The following is an 11,718-nucleotide window of genomic DNA, read 5'->3' as shown; positions in this document are numbered from 1 at the left end:
TTATATACTGGAAATGAACAAGGAATGGTAAATTTACTTCTCTGCTCGATACAGTGGGTTTTTCTGCAGTAATCTGGTTTTCAAGGTTACTATCACTGATTCTAGCTTTTCATTCTTAATTTATATAATACTGACGTTAAAATCCACAGCTGCTGTGGTGAGATTAGAAGTCATAAATCTAGATCATTAACATCTCCATTGTTAGCCAGTTAACTTAAATTCTGTTTTGCTGTAACTCTAGTTAAAGCATGTAATCTACTTGTCATAGGCAGAAAAGAAACAGGGTAGGTAGAGAGAGAGAAAATATTCTGAAATTCCTCTCCATATCAGCAAGAAGCAGGAATTCAGTGCAGGCCATGGATGGGTTATCCAAATGATCTTCTTGCCTTCTGTGTGATGGGTCTGGTTGTTATTGGTGCACTGTGTAACATCTCTCATGAGTGTCTTTCTTTCAATCAAGTGACAACAATCATTTTGAGTCCAGAAGTTGTGAAAAATAAAACCAAGCAACATTCCCACAGTTCTAGCCTTTCCTTGGAAGGCTGACCAGTTCTAGCCTTGTGAAAATTTACTTACAAAATTGAACTAAAATACTCTGTGCCCGTTATATTAGGTGCAACAGTAGAACTTCATGTGGTCTTCTGTTGCTGAAGCCCATATACTTCAAAGTTCAACATATTGTGCGTTCAAAGGTGCTCTTCTGCACACCACTGCTGTAACATATTTATTTGAGTTACTGTTGCCTTGCCGTCAGCTTGAACAAGTCTGGCCATTCTCCTCTGACCTTTCTCTTGTACAAGGCATTTTGGCCCCAGAACTGTGACTTGAGTTTCCCATTATTCTCTGTAAACTCTAGAGACTATTAATTGTGGAACTCTGAAGAGATCAGCAGTTTCTAAGATATTCAAACCATCCTCTCTGGCACCAGCAATTATTTCACAGTCAAAATCACTTAGATCTCATTTCTTCCCCATTCTGATGTTTGGTCTGAACAACTGAACCCCTTGACCACGTCTGCATGGTTTTTTTGCATTGAGTTGCTGCCACACGATTGGCTCATTAGTTAGTTGCATTAACAAGCAAGTGTACCTAATAAGATGGTCACTATGTGTAGATTGTTATTCAAATTTTTGAAATCTGTAGAACAGTGCAGAATATCAATAAAGGAATACAGCTTAGAGACCAGTAGGTGATAATAAATGTTATGCTTCTTGACTGCAAACATATTCCCACATACTCTAGGCTGGCTTTAGACTTTAGGCACAAGATCTTCAAGCCAGTGTCCCCTTTGCTCCCAAAAAAAGACCAAATCATTTTCACCAAACAGCTCCACAATAAAACAATTTTTTAAGTAATGTTTTCTCCAACAGGTATATGCAGTGGATAATGGTTACCCTAACGCTGCAATCTACAACAACTATTATAATGTAGATAGTGTCCCACAGCAGCAATGGCAAAAATTGATGGTGAACTGTGTAACAAGATACTAGAGAAGAAGCTTGGTCAAAGAGGTCTGGAGAGGGTAGAGACGTAGATAGCTTGGGGAAGGAATTCCAGAAATTGAGCCCTTGGTAATTGAAGATGTGGCCATCATTCAAATCACTAAAGAACAAGGGGTTCAAATTAAGAATGCAGAGATCTAAGAGATATGGTTTGGACAATAGAGAGAAAAAGAAGAATTTGAACAAGGACAAAAACTTTAAATACGAACCAGTCTATACCACTTTAGTTGGGATACTGGCAGCAGAGTAGTCGAACTTACATTTAAACAAAGGTATAAATTGGAGGTTCTCCATCAGAATAGCAAAATAACAAATAAGCTAGGAAAATGACCTAATTTAAAAAGCTATTAATCATCATCCCTGGGCTGGCACTTAATTTGCAAATAGTCTCATGCTGCAGCTCATTTACCATCACTCCTCAGTTATGTACTTTGCCTTCCAAATAGAGGCATAAAGCACTACAGCACAGAAACAAATCCTGAAGTTCATCTAGTCCGTGCTGACCTGTGATTCTGCCTAGTCCTATTGACCAAAACCTGGACCCTACTGCTCCATTCCTCTTCCATCCAACCTATCCAAACTTCTCTTGAAAGTTTCAGTTGAACCTGCATCCACCATTTCCACTGGCAGCTTGTTCCACACTCTCACCACTGTCCGAGAGAAGTTCCCCTTAAGAATTTCACCCTTAACCTATGGCCTCTAGTTCTAGTCCAAACCATCCTCATTTGAAAAGGTGTGCTTGCATTTACCCTATCTATACCCCTCATAATTTTGTATACCTCTATCAAATACCTCTTTCTCCTATACTTAAGGAAATAAAGTCCTAACCTGTGAAACCTTTCCCCTTAACATGGGTCCTCAAGTCCCAGCAACATCTTTGTAAATTTCCCCTGTACTCTTTCAATCTTATTGATATCTTTATAGTTTTCCCATTCAATGTATTCCAGGTCATTGTTTTTTTAAAATTTAAATATGCCTCACTCCTCCCAAGATCATTTTTCAATGTTCTGGTTGTGGATTACTCGAGCAGTGAATTGAGATTTCCCCTCAATTCTATTAAAGCTTCTCCATAACTTTGACAATCCCCATTAAATCTCATCTCGACCATCAATTATGTATTTGTAATTGGAAGTCTGGTTTATCATGAATATGGGTGTGAAACAGGTAGAAGGTCAAAGAAATGGTGTGATAATTTAGGCACTTGCCTTGACTTCTGGAAGTATAGCACTAAATAGTGTTCAAAATTATAATAGAAGTAAGACCCTAAGATATAGGAGCAGAATTAGGCCATTTGGCCCATTGAGTTTGCTCCACCATTTCATCGTGGCTAATCCATTTCCCTCTTAGCCCAAATATCCTGCCTTCTCCCATATCTCTTCATACCCTGACTAACAAAGAACCTATCAACCTCTGCCTTTATACCTAAAGACTTGGCCTCCACAGCCGCCTGTGGCAAAGAATTCCACAGATTTGCCTCTCTCTGGTTAAAGAAATTCCTCCTCATCTCTGTTCAAAAAGGGCATCCCTCTATTCTGAGGCTGTGTCCTCAGGTCTTAGACTCTCCCATCATAGGAAACATACACTCAATTGAGGCCTTTTAACATTCGATAGGTCACTCTTCATTCTTCCAAATTCTAGTGAGCACAGGCCCAGAGCCAACAAATGCTTTTTATATAACAAGCCATTCAATCCCGGAATCATTTTTGTGAACCTCCTTTGAACCCTCTCCAGTTTCAGCACATCCTTTGAAATTGAAATGGCACAAAACTCTTCCAGCAGTTGCCACAGCATAACGTATTATGCATAATTTTGTGCTGTGGGGTGGCTCCCGTGTAAAATTGACAAATAACATATTGAGTGTGTTGTGTTAGTGGCGAGGTGGTGTAGGAGAGTCCACAGCTGTATCAGACATTATCATACCTGCTCTGAAATTCGTGATGTCCATGTTATGTGTTTTTTCACTTTAACACAAAATTGGCTGAGTATATGCTCCCATAACCAAAGCCATTGATATGAAATACAGCACTAAGGCTGTGTACGAGATTGACATGCTAGAAGTAAAATGCTGTGCCATAAATATTTCTTGAAAAGTGAAAATTAACTGATGAGAAGTTGACACAGCATAGGGAAAGCAAAAGAAAAAATTACTACATTTCCAAAGTTTAAAGGGCTTAAAAACTAATGCAGTTCTTTTTTATTATTAAAGAGTAATGTAGCACAGAAGTGGGGCCTTACGCTCACTCATCCTTGCTGACCACAGAACCCTCCCTGCTAGTTCCAGTTGTCCATACTCAGCACCATAACCCTCCAGGCCCCTTCCTTCCATGTACTCTATTAAATTCTGAAGCTGTTCCACAGTTATCATATAGGAAATCAGTTGGACCTACCAGCTTCTACAGATAGCCATGTCACTGTGTCTAGATAGCATGTTCGGTGATATTGGTTGAGGGAAAAATAATGGGCCAGTAATGGAAAAAGCTCCCTTTGTTCATCTGTGAAATAGTACCAGATTTATGTTAAGGTGGAGAGCTGTTTAATATCTTAGTTGAAAAGATGACTCATAACACTACTGCACTTCCTTAGTACACCACCAGAGCATCAGCTCAGACTTCAGTGGTGAAGTCTCCATAATTAACCTGCATCTGCCAGACGAGGACTTTACCATCGGAACCACATTGGATCTTTAGGGAGGGAGAGAGAAAGATTCTGGTGGTGAATATCCACTTTCTCATACCATTCTATAAAATCTTAATTTTATGGGTTTGAAATTTTTAAAAAAATGTTTTGAAGTCTGTTATACTGGATCTAGGCTAGATTCTTTTATGTCCTCAAAGAATTGCACAGCCATTGGAAGGCTTGTATTGATAGCAGGTGATTGCTGCCTTAGTTACTGTAGTCATTGTTGCACAGGGCACTTGGCAATCTCTTCCTTTAATTAGGATATCCTGTTCCAGTAAGCTCCATGTAAAGACCACAATAGAGACCAGGTCCATTATGCACAGCCTTGTTCCGTTCTAAACCTACTACTGGGTTTCCTTGTCCTCCTGTTTTAACTGCTGGTTAATGGTCAATATAACTAAGCCATCCACACACCAGTAGGCATTATTTGCCTATGCCAAGGTGTGGATAAAAGAATGCTTTCCAGAAAGTATCACAAGGTAAAGAATCATGGGATAATGTAATTTTTGAATACTGTGGCTGGAGATTGAGAATGTGTATGTGTGAGAGAGAGAGAGAGAGAGAGAGAGAGAGAAAGAAAGTCTGAGTCTATTGGGAACATTTACTAACTGAGGCTATAGTCCAACATTCCATAATCAGGCTGTACTTGAATATGGACTATTTAAGCTAGAGCTATTACCTTGTGGTGCCAGAAACATGGTTTATTCCTGAGCTCTACTACTGTCTAGATAGGTAGATACTTTATTGATCACAAAAGAAATTAGTGTCACAGTAGCGTTACAATTGCACAGATATACAAATATTAGAAGTAAGAAATAATAAAAAATAAGTTACCTCAGACAGTCTAACAGTAGGGGGCCATCACTTCCCCGCCTATAGGTTGACTCATTAGAGAGCCTAATGGCCAATGGTAAGAATAACTTCATATAGTGCTCTTTGGAACAGCGCAGTTGTCTTAGTCTATTACTAAAAGTGCTCCACTGTTCAGCCAAGGTGCATGCAGAGGGTGAGAAACATTGTCCGGAATTGTCAGGATTTTCCATAGATTCCTTTGTTCTACTACAGCCCCAGCACACCAGATTGGACTGGCGACAACAGACTGATAGGACATGTGAAGGAGAGGCCTGTACACTCAAAAGGACCTCACTCTCCTCAGGAAGTAGAGGCGACTCTGGCCCTTCTTATATGCAGCCTCTGTGTTGGTGCTTCACTCAATTCTGTCACCCATGTTCACCCCCAGGTACTTGCAGGTCCTCACTATCAATAGCAACAGGGAGCAATGCAGGCTTAGTCTTCCAAAAGTCCATCACCATCTCCTTGGTCTTACTGATGTTGAGCTGCAGATGATTCAGCTTGTACCATTTGACAAAGTCCTCCACCAGGGCCCTGTATTCATACTCCTGTCCTCTCTTTATAAACCCAACTATTGTTGAGTCATCAAAGAATTTCTGCAGATGATATGACTCATTGTTTTATCTAAAGTCTGAGGTATACAGGGTAAACAGGAAGGGAGCCAGTACAGTCAATGCTGCTTGAAGCCTTATCTGACACACAGTTCTGAAGGCGCACAAACTTTGTTCTACCAGTCAGATAGTCCATTATCCAGGATACAATGAAAATGCCAACCTGCATTAAATGGAGATTTCCCCCCAACAATAAAGGGTGACTGTGTAAAGTTCACATGTTCTCCCTACTCCAGTCCTCCATGTGGGTTGGTAGATGAATTGGTCGCTGTAAATTGCACCTGGTATGTAAATGAGAGGCAGAATCTAGGGGCTTGTTGATGGGAAGAATAAAAGAAAATGGAATTACTGTAGAATTAGTAGGTGGATGGCACAAGCCACTGCAGGAGCTTGTGGTTCTGGTTACTGTTGGGTTCAAATAATGGCATCTTGTGAAGATAATAAGTGTTGATTCTTGTCATGTTGAATATTGCCTTTGGTAAGTGGAGATCACTTGGAGCTTTTATGCCAATCACACATTTCTCAACATGTACATGATTTATTTTCTTGATCGCGTCTTTTTGAAGGATAAGTGGTCCCTTTCTAACAAAATTCTTCTGTCACAATATCCTATTTCATTCTTGCCTCTTTTATTAACATTTCTTCATATAACTATTTCAGGGGACATAAACAAGAAAAGGAAACCGTGAGAGAGAAGGTTATGACTAGCTGCATGATTCAATAGTGGGTTTGTTCTATATTAAAAATACCAACAATTAATTTTTCAAGAAATGTAAGACACTTTTTCAAAAGGCCTCAGACTATTGACAGATGATGATCATGTGAGTAACCAGTGTTAGGAGACTGAGAAATCATGGGTTGAAATGCTTAAGGTGTATATATTTTGCCACAGTGAAGTCTAGTCAACTGAACTGGCAGATAGGCTGGTATCATGAAGGGATTTTACTTTTACCGCACAACAAACTTTTCTGAGCAGGTACAATGGCATTTGTGGAGGGGGAAAAAAATTAAAAATTTCAGGGAAGAATAACTGAGGAGGAATTTCATGGAAAAATAACTGAGAAGTTCTGGTAAATCAACACATCCCAGTATTCAGTTTTGCTTTGTATAATATTCTGTTTCTCCGCCATAGGGTACCATCAGACCTTCCTTGTGCATGTTAAAGTCTTACAGTTCCAATTGTTATTTGCAAGAATCTTGTTTGAGGGTCTGTGGATTGGAACTCTGATTCTAAGATGCTGAGGTCCAGTTCTCTGCTGATTCACAGGAATACAAGGGCTTTCATCGGATAAACAGGGAGATATATTGAAAAATAAGAGTGCACGTATTTCATACTGCCCAAAGAGTAATACAGTCCAGTTTCCTTCCTGTGGTAAAATAAACACACTCAGCCAGTCAGATGGTAACTGTTGTGTTCATGATCCTTTATGAATAATAGGAAAAATAGAACTCAAACATGTTTTTATTTGCAGGGTAGGTGGAGAAATCAAAGGAAATGTCTGAGTGGGATGGAGAATTGGAAGCTTGGGGTCAAGTGGTGATTGGAGAGTGATTGCCAGTGCGGCTGGTGGTGTTGAACTTTTGTTGATCACAGCTGAACTGTCTGAAGGAGCTGCAAACAGGGAAGAAAACAGGCAAAAATAGATATCATCATCCAAGTGATACAAATATCAAAACTGCTGATATCTTGAATTTGATGAGACCCAAGGACTGTAATATGTTCAGTTGGAAAGATGAGGTGTTAGTCAAGTTTGAGTTGGAACAATGCAAAAGACCAGAAATAAAAGCCTGTGTGGGATGGAGTTAAGATGAGAGGCAATTTGAAGTTTAAGTGTTATCTGTGAAGACTGAACAGAGGCGTTGCATGGTATAATCATCCAGTCTGGATTTGTTCCAATATTGATGTGAACACCAAGCAAAAGCCCATGCTGTATCACTGTGACTGCAAGTAAAGGGGGAGGGTTTGGGTTTTTAGATGGTAGGAAGGGAAGTAGTAAAAGATTAGATTCTACCCCTCATGTGTCTGTAAGGGATGATGCTGTACAAAGGTGGGGTGGATGTTGGTGGAGATGAAAGAGTGAGCCAGAGAGGCATGGAATAATCAGTTCTTTCAGAGTGCTGCAAGTGGAGAGATTGGGGTGACCCATTTTGACGTGGTATCATGTCTAAAATGGCAGTGTGTGCTCTGTTGAGTGTGGAGTTGGAGGCTGGATGGAAAGTAAGGACCCTGCCCTTGCCCTGGGTCGGAAGAGAGCACAAGAGAAGATCTGTAGGAGACAAATTAAATACAGTGGAGAGCTCTGTTGACAGTGATGGAGTCACGGCCGTAGCTAGGGAAAAGGAAGGCTGCTTGAGAACAGTGGCATGAAAGGTGTCACCAGCATGGATGTGATGGAGCCAGAGAAATTGGGAGAATGAAATGGAATACTTGCAGAAAACAGGGTGGGGTGATGGTGGTAAGAGGCTTTAAGGTTATAATGCTCTTCATCTAATGCAGTGTAAAATGCCTCTATCATATATCTCTCACCCCTCTTGCAATAAGGGCACCAATGTAATGTAATGGAGATCCCGCATTAAATCCATTTTAATGCAAGGTAAAATACCTTAGTTCTATTCTTTGATTTTGCATTTAAGGAATGTAATTGGGAATGTTTGATCAAGGTAGAGGGGGTTTCTCCTCACACCTGACCATTGCACCCCAACTTAGGAATGTATGATGCTGATGCTGAAGCTGAAGCAATTTAGATTTTAGAAACCATAGAAACATCATCCAGATGGAAGTATTTTTTTGTTGTTGGAAAATTGTATTCATTGAAATGTTATCCCTTCTCTGTAAGATCTGCAACCATCACAATCAGTGAAAGATTAAATGTATTACCTAGATGAGAGCTACCTTAATTCACAGTTCTAATATTTAATGTATATTCGTCACTAGACTAAAGATAATGCTTCAAAATAGTTGTACCATAGCTGCATCCAAATTTGGACATTTTCATTTCAAAAATATTAGTGTGCTAACAAAATATGGCTAACTAATGCACTGACTGCAAAATGTGAGAATTCATTTGGGCATAATGAATTCTAAGTGGCTTGATTAGTGAGAATACATGTAACTGGAATGAATGGGAAGTAATTTAATTGACAGAGGTCTGTTAAGTGATATTTAATGGGAAGTGGATCAAGGAGTAGAAATCCTTTTATTTGGAGTGAATGGGAAATGGCTGGGTCCATGAAATTCTGTACTTTGAGACTTAAGGTTCAGTGATTTCACTGTAATATTGAGTGCTGGTTTAAATAATTTATTTCATGTTCCAGCCTTCAATGTGCCACTGCCTTGATGAGCAGCAGTACAGCCTGTGTATTAATAAGGTGGCAGGCAGGCTGTAACCTGCTTTTTAAAAAAACAGATATAAACCACATTTGGACTGGTATAAGCAAGTCACAAGACAAAAATTATCAATGGGATAAGAATGTAAAGGAGAAACAAATCATCAGGATTTCAAACAATGGGGCCAGTGGTAGGAAACAAAATATAGATTTAATACAAATATCAATTTTAGCAGTTTCTCCATTTATGAGTTACATAACTCTGGGAATCCTGCAATTAAGAGCCTGCTCTCTGCTCTGGCCTAATGAAGCTGGGCTCGAAGAACTGAACAAAAATGGGTTTACAGAGGGTGCCAAAATTGTCTTTGGCCATCCCAATAAAATCCATCTATTATCTATTAAACTTCTCTCTCACCTGAGAAGGCAATTCAAACCTGATGCCTGCACTTTTACCTGCAATCTCTAATGAACGTTTTTTTAAAGCTACTTTAAACAAAATAATTTAAAGCATTTTAGGCTAATATGTATATATAGTTCTTATTTGGCTTAACTGCTGTCAATTTAAATTTAGTTCAGAGAGGTGGGGGTGGAGATTATCATACAAGTCCAGGTTCTTTGCTGAAGGCTTGTCGCTGTTGCCTTACATGTATATCAGTGTCATCTCTGTTGTTCATGCAGATCTGCATTTTTAATATCATAACAGTTTTGTACAAAATACTTGTGCATAAATTTTTTTCCAGCTGCTGCTTATAATGACTGATACTTGTAAAGTTTGTGTATCTCATAGCCTGTGACTATTAAAAAGGCAAGTTTTTTCCTTCTTGCTTAGTTACTCACTGTCTAACCTAGAAGCTAACATGGGTGTTTTTGCAGAAACAATTTCCATTAATCTAGCACTATCAAAATATTCCAGGGACCGTAATTTTAAAAATGAGAGGTCTAGTTTTTAAAGAGGGAAGCATAAAGAGAATTGTGGAGAGTGAGGCTGACAGAACTGCATCAATTTGGAGACCTGAGAGTACAGATGCTGCATCTGAAGCAAGAAGCAATATGCTCTATCCACCTATTTTCATCCCCTTCCTTCACTGGATTGCATCTACTGACTATCCACATATTTCACCCACCTTCTCCAGGTTGCATCTTCCATTCACGTATCCTCTACTGTCTATCCTACCCCACCCTACCATTATCACCTGCCTTACATATTAGATTCCATCTCTGGTATCCTTTTTGTGCTCCTACTTGCCACCCTTCAGCAGCTGTCTCCACCTTCATCCTCCCCTTTCCCCCATTTGGCTCCATCTGTTATGTCTTCCAACTCTACCCCTCTCCTTGCCCTCCTTGGCTCAAACTGCATGTCATCCTGTCTCTCCCTTGCCCCCTCTCTCTCCACTCAGTCATGATCCAAAGATATTGACAATTCCTCCCCACCTCACAAGCTGTTTAATGTGCTCTGAATTCCTCCAGCAGATTCTTTGTTGCAGCAGAGGTTAGGACTTTGGCAGCTGGAGACACTTACTGGAACTGAAGCCATTACATTTGAGAATGAACAATATCAGAATTTTGGGTGTGCAAAAACCTCAGGTCTGTAAGGCTACAGAAGGACAAGACAGGATGGGAGGGAGTGGGAAGATTGAGACATTACAACATAGAACAGTACTGTACAGGCCTTTGGCCCACGATGATGCACCAAATTTCTAACCCACTCCAAGATCAATCTAATGCTTCCATCCCACATAGCCCTCATTTTTCCTTTATCCATGAGCCTAGGAGTCTCTTGAATGTCCCTAATGTATCTGCCCCTACCAGCAGCCCTGGCAGGGCATTCTACACACTTATCATTGAGTATAAAAAGAATCTTCCTCTGAAATCTCCACAATACTTTCCTCCAATCACCTTAAAATTATACTCTTTCGTATTAGCCTCTGGAAAACCAACACCCATTGCTAAAGCTTTTCTGGCATTGTACAGTATAACAATGGATAAGAACCACAAGTTTATAAAAATGTTGCTTTATCATCTTAAACATCTCTAATCCTCCTCCACTCCAAAAGCCCTGGCTTGTTTAGCGTCTCCTTATAAAGCATGCTCTCATATCCAGGCAGCATCTTGATAAATCTCCTCAGTACCCCAAGACTTCCACATTGTTCATATAGTACAGTGGAGCACTACCTCCTGGGGAAGCAGATGGATGAGGGGTGAACATGACTTTGTGGGGGCTGGGACAGATGGCAGAGCTGTGGTTGATAAATTCACTAGCAGTAGGAAGAAAGCTTGAAAGGATTCTGATGGAACGATCTCATTGTGAGGTAACAAAGGCACACGAGATGACAGTTTCAAAAGGAAGTGGCTTGAAATTACAACCATTTGATCAGCAAAGTTAGTTCTGCATATCCCACAAGTAATTCCCCAACTAGTGGCCCTTTGAACTGTAACTGCTGGAAGAATTCTCATTGGGTCAGACCAATTAATTCAATAAAAACTGTTGTGTAGGTTGTTATTACACATGGTTGTTACATCTGTACCAAATTATTCCCCAGTGGTTCTTGTTAAAAACAAGTGCTCCCAGGTGAGGGACAAAGATCTTGTGGCATTCCCAATCTGGTCAGATAAACCCATATACACACCTGTCTGATCTGAAGAACATCCATTGAAAACCCAACACCCCACTGCTAAAGCTCTTCTGGCATCGTGTAAAGAGCATGTTTATTTTAAATTACTTTTATTCCCACAGAATAGCTGAAGAA

Source organism: Hemitrygon akajei, chromosome 16, assembly GCF_048418815.1.
Source record: "Hemitrygon akajei chromosome 16, sHemAka1.3, whole genome shotgun sequence".
Lineage (NCBI taxonomy): Eukaryota > Metazoa > Chordata > Chondrichthyes > Myliobatiformes > Dasyatidae > Hemitrygon > Hemitrygon akajei.
This window is presented reverse-complemented; position numbering follows the sequence as displayed.